The sequence below is a fragment of the Tubulanus polymorphus genome, chromosome 3 (assembly GCF_964204645.1).
Source record: "Tubulanus polymorphus chromosome 3, tnTubPoly1.2, whole genome shotgun sequence".
Lineage (NCBI taxonomy): Eukaryota > Metazoa > Nemertea > Palaeonemertea > Tubulaniformes > Tubulanidae > Tubulanus > Tubulanus polymorphus.
In genome coordinates this window covers 16,438,732-16,452,117 of record NC_134027.1, presented here as the reverse complement: position 1 = coordinate 16,452,117, position 13,386 = coordinate 16,438,732, and the positions used below count along the sequence as shown (strand labels likewise).

At 36.8% G+C, this 13,386-nt stretch overlaps 1 long non-coding RNA gene across 2 annotated transcripts; it reads right to left on the bottom strand.

The window, feature by feature from the left end:
* Positions 1-27: 27 nt before the first annotated feature.
* On the bottom strand, positions 28-1,021 carry LOC141902735 (uncharacterized). 2 transcript variants are annotated; one of them, XR_012618935.1, is made up of 4 exons: positions 726-1,021; positions 451-540; positions 259-353; positions 28-140 (listed from the first exon to the last, which is right to left on the bottom strand). It is a non-coding gene; the product is annotated as an uncharacterized LOC141902735 (long non-coding RNA). The 2 variants fall into 2 exon arrangements; XR_012618934.1 differs by having other exon boundaries at positions 32-140; positions 234-353.
* Positions 1,022-13,386: the final 12,365 nt, after the last annotated feature.

Below are 13,386 nucleotides of genomic sequence, written 5' to 3'. Positions count from 1 at the left end.
AATACGCATAAGAAAAAAAGCTCTTTTATATGTTTAGATTTATTCAAACATCTAAGTGAAAAGATGGAAACAAGTAAAATCTTGACAATCCCCAGTTTAAAGATTCAACTTCATGTCCTTGTACTTGACATCTGCATCACCTAAAGATGAATAAAAGCAAACAAAAAAATGAATTGATTGCTGAAAGTTAAATGATTCAATACAGCAGCGATGACTACAGATGATGTATTTACCATTCAGTCAGTGAGGCCTACTCACTTTTTATCATCTCCAATCCTGTAAACCTGGCTTATCTAGTCACAAGTTGACCTCTAAATTAGCATTGTTCAGGTTCCTGTAACAGGCTGAACTCTCTGAAAAAAAAACATTGCATTTGAAATAAAAAAATTGCATGTGGAAATTTATGTAAAGACTTCATAGTTATGTAAATAAATGACATGAATAGCCTACCTTCTTACGACTCTAAGAGGCCTAGGCCTACTTTTCGGGTCCATGGAAAAATCATTCACTAGTAGATCGGTGGTCTGTCAAAAATGTTTCCTAAAAATAAGATAAGTAGCAGTGAGTACACTACCTACACGTACACTCAACCCCCAGTAGATTGTTTGATGAGAACCTAATCTAAAGTATCGCTTGTCCATGTTTTTGTAGACTACATTAAAGTGTGGATGGAGTAGACACTTGAAGATAATTAGACACCGTAGAATTGAGCGCAGGACACTTACATTTGTTTCGTTTATTCTTCTCGTTAGGACCTTGGCTGCTTCGGGAATCAGGTTCCGATTCGATGCGACAGAAGAGTAGTAGTAGGCCTGCTGTACCATGGCATGACCGAGTACCGACAGCTGATATTTTATCGGTCGTAGCGCACTATTTTATCATGATCCATAGCCATATTCCAACCTTGGTGCCTTGAGTGCGGTACAGTTATTCTTTTAAACGGACATGGGCCATTTGTGATGTGAAATACTACATTTTATACCAGATCCAGTCAGTTTAAGAAAATTCTCCGTCTTGTTTATCATGACGGCCGCCATTTTGACTAGCGGTAATTGATGATTGACACCAATCAAAGTTTTAAAACTAATCTTCCAGCGATGTTGCTTTCAATTAATTTTATGTTTTATATGTTAATTACAGTATTTAAATGGATTCTTTTATAAATATTATTTAAAATACTTCGCAGAATAGATTTTAGATCCTTCCACGCGCGTATCGCGAGACCGCGCAGTGTTGTTTATTTAGAGTGTTATGACGTCATAACAACATTCGCGCACCTAGATAGTTCACGTGTTTGGTGTCAAGGTCGCTGAAAGTTGCGGCTCTGTACCTTCGCAGCGACAATTCATTATTTTGGTTTTGTCGCCCGCGACAATTCTTGTTTTTGGTTTTGTCGCCCGAGACAATTCATTATTTTAGTTTTATCGCCAGCGACAATTCATTATTTTGGTTTTATCGCCCGCGACAATTCATTATTTTGGTTTTGTCGCCCTGACAATTCTTTTTTGGTTTCGTCGCCCGCGACAATTCATTAGTTTGGTTTTGTCGCCCGCGACAATTCAATATTTTGGTTTTATCGCCCACGACAATTCATTACTTTGGTTTTATCTCCAGCGACAATTCATTATTTTGGTTTTGTCGCCCGCGACAATTTTTTTTTTCGTTTTGTTGCCCGCGACAATTCAATATTTTGGTTTTGTTGCCCGCGACAATTCATTATTTTGGTTTTTATCGCCCGCGACAATTCAATATTTTGGTTTTATCGCCCAAGATTATTCATTATTTTGGTTTTATCGCCCGCGACAATTCAATATTTTGGTTTTATCGCCCGAGACAATTCATTATTTTGGTTTTATCGCCCGCGACAATTCAATATTTTTGTTTTATCGCCCGCGACAATTCATTAGTTTGGTTTTATCGCCCGAGACAATTCATTAGTTTGGTTTTGTCGCCCGCGACAATTCAATATTTTGGTTTTATCACCCGCGACAATTCATTAGTTTGGTTTCATCGCCCGCGACGATTCATTAGTTTGGTTTTGTCGCCCGCGACAATTCAATATTTTGGTTTTATCACCCGCGACAATTCATTAGTTTGGTTTTGTCGCCCGCGACAATTCTTTTTCAGTCCACTTGGGACTTTAGTCCCAGCGGGCTATTGTGTTCACTTTTCGTCCGTTCGTCCGTCCGTCCGTCCGTCCATAGACGGAATCCAGTTATTTTGGGAAGTTTTGAAGACGCTTCAAGGTAATGTCTTGATATTTGGTTTATACATGTATCTACCTTAGACACATCGTCAGCCCAAAAACTGGCCCTGTCAGATTCAAGATGGCCGACTGGCAGCCATTGTTGTTTGCCATAATCAGCACTTTTTAAACATTTTCGAAGTTTTCGTGGGAAATTTTGAAGACGCTTTGATCAATTACCTTGATCTTTCGTTTATATTTGAATCTACCAAAGGCCCATCAGCATAAAAAAATTGGGTCGATCTGACTCAAGATGGCCGTCCTATGACCTTTTTAGTGCCCAAAAATGTCAATTTTGGCCAGAATTCTAGGTCCTGTAGCTTCCTACTGGTTTGCCATTTCTCATTGCAATTGCTGATGGGTATTCTTTAGAGAGGGATGTTTTATACCTGGGACAGGTATTTTGATCAGCCAATTATGAAGCAATTGGCGGCCATCTTGGTGTCATCAGTACTCATTCGTAGGTGGGAAAAAGTTTTTCCACATTAAATTGATACCTAAGCATATCGTGTTACTATATTCAATTTGAAAGTTGTAGCCCATAACGTGTTCTATGATTTTGGTGAGTTTCATGGTCATTGGTTTTTGTATGTGGCCATCAGGGGGCGTTGAATAATACAATAACTTAGTATCGCTATATTATATTTGTACCAAGGCATACTTTGTTACCATGATCAATTGTAAAGTTGTAGTTCATGACATCGTCTATGATTGTGGTGAGTTTTTAAGGACATTAGTTATTCCATATAGTCACCAGGGGGCGTTGAATAGTAGAAAAGCTTAGTTTTTCCTTATTAGATTGGTACCTAGGCATAGTTTGTTACTATGATCAATTGCAAAGTTGTATTTCATGACATGTACTACGATTGTGGTGAGTTTTAAGGTCATTGGGTTTTGCATATTGTCACCAGGGGCGTTGAATAGTAGAATAACTTAGTATTTCCATATTAAATTGGTAACGAGGCATATTTTGTTATCACAATCAATTACAAAATCATAGCTGCTCACATGTTCTATGATTGTGGTGGGTTTCAAGGTCATTGGTTTTTGTATATGGTCATTAGAGGGCGTTATGTATTGAAATTGTTAGATTGTTGAGCATTTGAAACCACTTCCCAAGTGAGCATGGTGTCCCTGGACCCCTAGTTTGGTTTTGTCTCCCGCGACAATTCATTATTCTGGTTTTGTCGCACGCAACAATTCAATATTTTGTTTTTGTCGTACGCGACAATTCATTATTTTGGTTTTATCGCCGCGACAATGCAATATTTTGGTTTTAACGCCCGCGACAATTCATTATTGTGGTTTTATCGCCCGCGAAAATTCATTATTTTGGTTTTATCGCCCGCGACAATTCATTATTTTTGTTTTGTCGCCCGTGACAATTCAATATTTTGGTTTTGTCACCCGCGACAATTCATAATTTTGGTTTTGTCCCCGTGGTTTTGTCGGAACATTAAATTTTTTGGTCGAACAGTGTGTTAAGGTCGTTTTGGAAATTTACTCGGTCTGGTATATTTTGGATTACTGTGTATGTCATTTGTCAGGACATTAAACAGAAGACGACTTAGGATACTACCTTGCGTGACTCCACTAGTTAGACCGTCTCATTCCAAGAGGAGGCGTTCCGTTGATTTCGGTTACAAGTTTCCGTTCAGAGATAACTGCTAGCATGCTGAGCCATTTTAACGACCTATCATTGATACTGTTTCCTAATAGCCTCTTTAGTAATGGCCGATGTTGAGCCTTATCAAATGCTTTGTTGAAATCCACTGTTGAACAGGATTCTAAGACTGTGCAGAAAACCCGTTATCGCTGCTTTGCAGCTATATTTATTATTATCTTTTTTCCACACATTTTTTGTCAAAAGTACATAGGCTTTTTTACATTACCGCTGTTGCCGATACAATCCGTCTGATATCATTCAGCTCAGTTCGATCTACAAATACTCCGTGCGAATTTTGAAGAATCAACGTTACAAAATCACTGTCGGGCCGTAAACGTCGAAAATTGAGCCCCATTCAAAGAGCCGACATGTTCTTCTAAGTCGTCTGTCCGAAATCTACCGCACGTTTCTGGTCACATCGATTATCAATTCAAGCATAAATTAACAAATTTATTACCGAAAGATTGCACATTCTGTCGCGGTTTTTAAAAACTAATTTTAACAATAACCCATTTTCCTCATCAAATTATAATACCAATACACAGGAAATTTACTACTTCAGATTTTAAAAGCACTGTCGAGCCGTAAACATCGACAAATCGACGTGTGTCACTACATCGTCGTTCCGGGAATCAGCTGCGAGTTTCTCCTCATTCTGAGAATCAAATCAAGTACAAATTAATTTATAACTACCAGTGATTTGGCTGCGCATTATGAGAATGCCGGTTTGCTAGCGTATCTATTTAACACCCGTATTGCTCGGGTGACTTTTACTACCAACGGGTGGCGCTATGTGTAAATTTCACATAAATCAACGACTTTCGGCTATTAGCGGTACTTAAGACCACTTGAAAACATCATAGTCAATTACGGTAGTAGTGAGAATAAAAAGTTACAGTTCGGTGTACACAGCACCATAGCACCCATATAATACCACATACATTTTATTCAGACTAAGGACTTAGTTAACACTGATCTTCATTTCCATTAATTGAATCTGTTGAATTAATTAGTAATTCAGTCTTTCGGTGGTTCGAAATAAAATGCCCGCAAAATTAGAACCAACGAACCAGGGCTGACCACAAATTGCCCAACAGATAAATTTTCGGAAACGACACAATCATGTTTAGTATCAAATAACTCGTGGCGTGGACCTTGGTCTATCAACTGACCAATGCATGACCAGTACTGGCTATATAGTAAATTATCTGTTTGCAAACAATTAAGTTGTTTGGTGTCAAATAACTAGTTATAATGTGGACATTAAACTAAAAATTGTTTAACTGACCAATGCTTGATCAGTACTGACCAGTTACCACTAACTAGAACCCACCATATGTAATTTTTATGTTTAGTAAAGCAATAAAATCGTGTTTGGGCGTCGAGCTACTAGATACGGTGCGGGCTATGATCTAACAACTATTTAACTGACCAATATTCTACCAATACTGACCTTAAAGTAATTTGTTTATTCTAGAAGCAACACAGTCGTGTTTGGTGTCGAATAATTAGAAATGGTGTGGGCTTTCATCTAACAACTATTCAAGTGACCAAATCTTGACCAATACTGACCACATAGCTATATTTATCTTTTTCGGACACATCGGTTACGGTCTCGTATCAAATAATTTCATTCGGTCTGAACGTAAATATAACAACTCTTTTACCTGTACAAGCTACACCAGTACTGTCTAATTACCGGTTAAATGTTTTTAGAAATAACACGGGGTATTGCCTGAATCCTTCGTCAGTACTACTCTTATTAAATGTGTCGTTTTAAAAGTCTTGTCCAATTTTTATTGTAGGAAGCGAGCTAACTTTGAAATTTCCCACTAAATGCAAAAGATTATCACAGCGGGTTTTGAACGAACAACGTTTCGATTTGTAATTGTAACGTGCGCATTTGAGCCTGTAACGTGCACATTTCACTAGTGTGAACGTGCGTATCGGTATCAATATGCGAGACTTGTCAAACATTTGCGTTCAAGACGTTTAAACTGAACACTAAAGGAGATATTATATCATATCATATCATATCACATCATATATATGAATAATGAATAGATGGAAGATAATGTAGTAGTTTTGAATGTTTCGTAACTGCTGTCCACTGACCGCAGATCATCAAAGTTAATCGCCTCATATGAAATATATATTCGTTATAAGGGATGTAGTAGTTCAGTGAGAATTCAAACTTATGGGTAATTTTAAGTGATCACAACGCTGACCGATAGAGAAAGCTGTATCACAACAAAAGTGCGACTTACGTATCTTATTGAAACATTGTAAAATACCGGAGAGTAAATGGGAGAACCCTGAATTCGAAACAATTCCACACTCGGATCGTTTACTTTGAAAACACAATTTGCAATTTGTGGACATCCATTATTTCTGCACCAAAAGCATGAAGTATATTATCTTTGCTCGTAAAAATTTGAAATTTTGAGGAAGATTTTTGGCCTCGTTAACCTGTGAACACGTCCTTCATATATTTTCTAAGACCGATCTTGATATAATGCTGAAAGTTTAGAGAAAATTATGGTAGGATGTAAACTTAGGCCGCTTCGTATCCGTGGAAGGTTGCTAATTATTGATCTTATACACAATAATCATAAGTACGTAACATGAGACTCCATAGAATATCGTTTTTCAATCATACGTACACAAATTATTGCGATATAAAGATAAATAGTACTTTAATATACTTTTTACTTCTTATACTGAATATTTCTTTAGTAGTATTAATAAAGAGTGGATCAGCAGGCTACCTGAGCCCATTCCACGATTTGAGGTCAGTTGCCAAAAGTTAGTAAGTTTACATACCAGTGGATAGTTAACATTTAAAATGACAATTAAAACTTCATTGCTAAAAATAACTTTGTATTTGTAGAATAGTCACACTCAAATGCGGAGAATTGATAATACCATAATACGATACGAAAATTCACTGTGTACAAATTCAAAAAGATGATCTCTAGTGAACGATCGAACGTTGTGTCGTAATTTTCTTATGATAAAACTTGGTTTGAGATTTGAAATGTGTACATAGTGGATCGTTTTCATATTAACAGTGTATTTGGTCATGTATCATATTGTATAATGGTTAATTCAAACTAACTGGTTTTAGAGTTGTATCCTTAAATCCTGTAATAGAGGATGCAATCTTTTTGCGGCAAACAGTACAAATAGCAAGAAAAAGCAACGATAGTGCATTGGTAAACTTAAAGCAAGCGTACATTGGTTGTTTAGGTTTTTCGTTGGGAAAATTAATGTTTAATCATTATTGAAATATCCGAGGCGAGCTTTTCCAGGAATTTACAAAGTTGAGCTTTACACAAGGAATTTTTTTGTAGTCCGATATCCGTGATTACCTCTGGCTTGGAGAGATACAATCAAAAACCAACCGTTACCACAATTTTCTATGATTAGTAAAAAGATTAAGTAATAGACATAGGCATGCAAACAGTAATATCTGAAGTCCACTCCATTTCAAACTCATTCATCTTTACACAAACTCCAACTTGTTGAACAGTTCAAAATCGCGTGGCTTGAATTATTACGATAACTAAAATCAGGGACCACGATACTTGCTCATCTACACTGGCTACCAATTTAACAAAGGATTGAATTTGAGTGTTTGATGTTGTAACAATAGGCCTACCATACTGAATTACCATACTGATCGAACATTTATATCACATATTGGGTCATTTCATTTTTACCAGTATAGGCCTAATTGGAAGAACCTATCCGTATATCATGTTTAATTTCATATAATCTGACTTTTGAGATGTCATTCAATCAATGCATTCATATGCGGTCGTCGCTTTCAAAAGCCACCACGGACTGACTTGGCGGACGATCCCACACGTTTCTTGCTCCAGCCCTAGAATGCTCAATTATAAGGCGCTTTTACGAAATTGAATCTGATTCGGTTTAGCTAAATCCGATTCGATGTTGGAAAACGAAAGGATTAGTAAATCGAATCGTTTTTCGTAAATGAGTCGAATCAATTTATCAATTTAAAGGTCGCGATTCGAAAGAAAATGGGCGTCAATGGTGACCGAATTATTGATAGATGATGGTCTGCAATAGATGTCTTTAGCCTGCGGTCGAAGAGGACGCCATGTTGGATTTCACTGACTAAATCGCCACTAACTTGCTCGCCGAGCAAGTTAGTCGATTTAATAAATCAATTTACTAAACCGCGTCCATAAACGAGTTGATTTACCACATCGGATTCACTAAACCGCGTGCCGTAAACGTGAAACTTAAATCGATTTACAAAGATTCAGTTTCGTAAAAGCGCCTATAGTCGTCATGAACACCCGATTTGAATTCAAATTCAAAAGACTCCTAAAAACGCACCTGTTTACTCGATTACTGTAAAGCGCCTTTGAGCATTTTTATGCAAGAATCAGTGAAATTGGCGCTTTATCAGTTGTATTCATCATTCAAACCATTATTCTCCTTATCCTACGAATTTGGAGACCCATCCTCGCATGAGAATGAATATAATGTGATTTCAATTAAAGATGACACATGGCCTCATATCATTACGTTATGTTTTTTAACGGGTGGGCGAGATTATAATTCCAAGATGGCGGAATAGTGCTGACACGGATTATGAGCTGTCGCTAAAAATTCTTGAAATAACTAAGTTAATAAGTTAGTATATGCTGTATTTTCCTCTCCCTGTCACGGATAATATCGCACGTTCAAGATGAGCGTTTTGGATAGAAAATGTTCCACGAAGTTCTCGCTAGACGAAGTCAACGGACGAGTGTCCCATCAAGATGTAATGGACGCGGTCCGTAAAATTATCGATGTGAGTAAAATACTGTCCATTCAAATAACGACCAAATTTTGCATTGTGACTACATTGGACGAAGTGAGCAAAAACGTTATTAATCATTCTGGTTTAGAATTTGGTGGGATTAAAATTACACCGGTAGATGTGGATGTGAACTATATAAATGTAAAAATCGTCGATGCACCGATTGAGATGTCTGATCAGCGAATTGTGACTTTTATCAGCAATTTTGGAGAATATGTAGATGGATCTATCAAAAAAGGTGTGATAAAGAACACGCAAATATTTACAGGGACTAGATACGTAAAGTTGAAAAAAGTCACTAAAAGTGATTCCAGTCTATACAAATATTGCAGGATTCAATGTGAGGATATATTGTGAAGGTATAGGCTGTCAGCTTTGCCTTTCAGATGATCATCGATCAGCGGATTGCCCGTCACGTTCAAAGTGTTTTAAATGTCGCGCCTCAAATCATAAAGCGCGCGATTGTCCAGTCAACCAACCGAACGACTCGGCAGCCAGCGAAGCGGTTGATACTAGTGTGAACCTTGATTCCGATATAGGTGATTCTATTGATAAATTCCTGGTATTCGGTGACTCGAATTTACGGGACAGCGAAATTCCTACAGGCGTTGTTATGTGTCAACCAGGTGCAACCAGCGAAAAGATATCGTCACTCCTCGGTAAAGCCGATACCATGGTACCCGATACGTCATCCGTTAGTGACGTAATTTTACACCTGGGTACTAACGATGTAAACAAAAACAAGAATGACACCAACACAATCAAAGTCAACATGTCTCTAGCGTTAGCTAAGGCTACAGAGCATTACTCCAATGCGCGCGTTTATTTGTCCAGCATAATTCCCCTAAAAGGTGGTTCCAAAAACGGCAAGGAATTTAATACGGCTGCAAATGACATTAATAGCTTCATGGAAAATCTGTGTTCAAAACAAAATGTCAGTTTCATTAACAATGACTCATCGTTTAAATCAGCTTCAGGCAAGACCCAGGACCAATTTTATTCGCTTACAGACAGTAGCGGACTTCATCTAAATCCCGCCGGAAAGTTACTGCTGATCAAAAATTTCTGCGACGCAATTGACGGCTCCATTGATTCTGAAGTTTTCAAAACTCCGGGTGCTAGCAATAAACGCAAAGTAAGATCTTTCACAGCAACGCCACCATCAGCCGAGAAAGCTTCAAAAAAACCAAATGTTAAGTAATATGATTGACTTAAATATTTCTCCCGATCGCCAGAGAGTTCTTTATTTTTCCTCACATTGTGAGGAGTGTGTCGATTTAATATTTTTTCAAATTTAATGAATATTGTCTATTTTCACTTATGTAATTTAGCGTGTGTTAATTATGTGAACATTACATGGAGAACGTTTTTGATATACCCAGTGTAAACAACAATTGTTTATACGCAAAAGATGATTTTCTCGTGGACCACGGGAAACTCTCAATAATCTCGCATAATGTTCGAAGTGTTCAAAAAAATTTCGACGCTTTTAGTGATTTTTTGTCATGTGCCAGTGGTAGTTTTTCAATCATTGGGCTAACTGTGACATGGACCAATGATATTGATACACCGGTCACAATCCTCTCTTTAATCGTTATCTATTAAAATACTTGAGTAAGGCCCTGGCGAGAGAACGTGTCCGTGCACAAATCCGAATAAATAAATTGAAATACCGGATGATAATATTGAAGATAATATATTTTATTTACCTTGAACCTGAGAATGATTTTCCTATCCCTATTATATGAATCCCTATCGTTCCTAAGTTTCTCCTGTCCTGCTGTCGACACTCGTCTTACTAAGGTACAGATTCTCCCGATTGACTGCTCTCTCAAGATGCGGGTCCCTTTTATAGAAAGAATCGGCATTCTTAAAATACCGACTCTCCCACTCGACTTTTGGCAAGGAGCAGCAACCTTACTGCCATGACTGTTTTGGTCATATAGAATTTGGCCTTAATGATTCGCTGATCTAAAATTATTTTCAAAACTGATTTGCTAAACTAACTTTTTCCTTCCTACCCTCCTGTCATGACGCGTTGTGATTTACTCACTCCTTGCTAGTCGTTGTTGAGAGAGCAGCTATTGTCTGTGAATTACCAACGAGCGCATACAGACAACAGAAACTTCAGACAGCTAGTTTTAACATTTAACACAAATTAATTTTTCTAAAACATTAGCGGTTATTAACAATTTGTTCTTAAACAACATCTAGATTACTCAAATTAAATGTCTTTTCAAAACTTTGTTTTCTTTTCTAATTACAGTACAAATTCATTGTTTCTTTTTTAATTATTATAATTAACTACGATTCGGAATACATTGTGATTGATTATCAATTCTTAAATTATTTGAAATACTTATACTAATTATTTTATCTACAATTTAACTAATTCTATTTTAATACAGGATAAGCAAAACAACCACATCTTCCTAAACTTCCGGTTTTTCCTTTTACGGAAAGTAGCCGGGAATATCATCAAGTATCAGCGTGATCCCTTCACGAGCCTCATTATAAATACACTCCATTGTTCCGACCCAACCAAATATGGTTCCAACTATTTAAAAGTTTTATATAAAGATTTTCTGAATGTTTGCCAGATCCCACAGCAGAAGAACCGAGAAAGAATTGTTGTTTATAGACTGATTTATGGTTTGCGTTGGTAGATGAAAGCATCAAACATGAACTTTCGTAATTCTTACTACTAGTACGTTCTTGTCTGACGGCTTTAACGTAATCCCCACGCATACGGAAACAACATTAAGAACATTTCTAAATACTACGAAACATTTTTCAGTTACTACGAAAATCTAGCTGTGGATCAATATGCACGATAACTCTACCATGTATCGTCTTATCGGATATAATAGTATATTTAAATCTCGTATTAATGGACAAGGTGGTGGTGTGTCTCTTTTTATCAAGAACGAGTTTAATTTTAAGCCCCGGTCTGATTTATCGTCTGATTTTGTAACTTTTGAATCTTTATTTATAGAACTTGATCATGGAAAAAAACTCGAATGTAGTCGTTGGTGTAATTTACCGGCCGCCAGGTGAAAAGTTAATAACTTTCCAAAATGAGTTTGATATTTTGTTAGATAAAATTAGCGGAGAAAAGAAACTGTGTTATCTAATTGGCGATTTCAACATCGACCTTTTAAAATGTAGTGATCATAAACAAACAGAAATATTCTTTAATTCGTTACTTTCTAATTCTTTTTCTCCACTGATTGATAAGCCCACCAGAGTTACAAAAAACTCTTCTTCATTGATTGATAATATATTTTCAAATAACTTAATCCCTGTTCATAAATCGGGTATTGTATGTACTGATCTATCTGACCATTTTCCAGTATATACTGTGTGCTATGCCGATGTTCCGGTTTCGAATAAGCAACCCTTCAGGAGACGTAATTTTTGTGAGCGCAATATTTTAAAGTTTCGTAGGTATTTATTGAGTTTTGATTGGTCAGCAATTTATAGCCATGATGATCCTGATGAATCTTACCATATCTTCATGGACAAATTTAATGTCGCTTATGAAAGTTCTTTTCCTTTTATGGACATCAATTCGAAGATTCCGGAGTTCAATGAACCGTGGATATCACCCGGTATAATTCGATCGATCAACAAAAAAAATCGTTTGTATGAAAAATCTTCGCGCTCTGAGCTAATTTATTCTGAGCTAATTTATGCTAGATATAGATCTTATAAAAATACTCTGTCTAAAGATATACGAAGTGCCGAAACATCATATTATTCTGAAAAATTACGCGCCGCTGGTAATAGTATGAAAGATACGTGGAAATTAGTTAACCATGTATTAGGGAGGAACTCGTCCTCAAAATTACCTGACCTCTTCATTTCTAACAACCAGGCCATTATTGGTAGCAAAAACATAGCAGATAAGTTCAATGAATATTTTATAAGTATTGGTGACAATCTAGCAAGTCAAATTCCTGGCACCAGTGAGGATTATCATCTGTATTTAACAAATCATGTAAACGATAATTTTTTCTTTTTTCCTACTTCACCTAAGGAAATTAGTGATATTGTATCGGGTTTTCGCTCCAAAGTGAGCACGGGTCTTGATGGCGTTAGCACCAACCTTGTCAAACGGGTCATTGATATTGTTAATCTCCCATTGTCCCATATATTCAACTGTAGTTTACAAACTGGTATCGTTCCATCTGACCTCAAAATAGCTAAAGTGTGCCCTTTATTTAAAAACGGGGAAGAGTCAACTTTTAACAATTATCGCCCTATTTCGGTCCTTCCGGGTTTTTCAAAAATTCTGGAAAAGATTGTTTATTCCAGGTTGATATCCTTTTGTGACAAACACGAAATTATAGTGCCCAACCAATTTGGTTTTCGGTCTAAACATTCTACAGCTATGGCTTTAACTAAGGTTATTGATGATTTATCAAATAATCTCGAAAATAAAAAGATAACCCTTGGTCTATTCTTGGATTTGTCAAAAGCTTTTGACACTGTCAATCATAATATTCTTATCGGTAAATTATATCATTATGGTGTTCGAGGCGTAGCCCTCAGCTGGTTTAAAAATTATCTAACTAATCGGCGCCAAATTGTTAGTATAAACAATACCTTTTCAAATCCCTTGAATATCTCTATAGG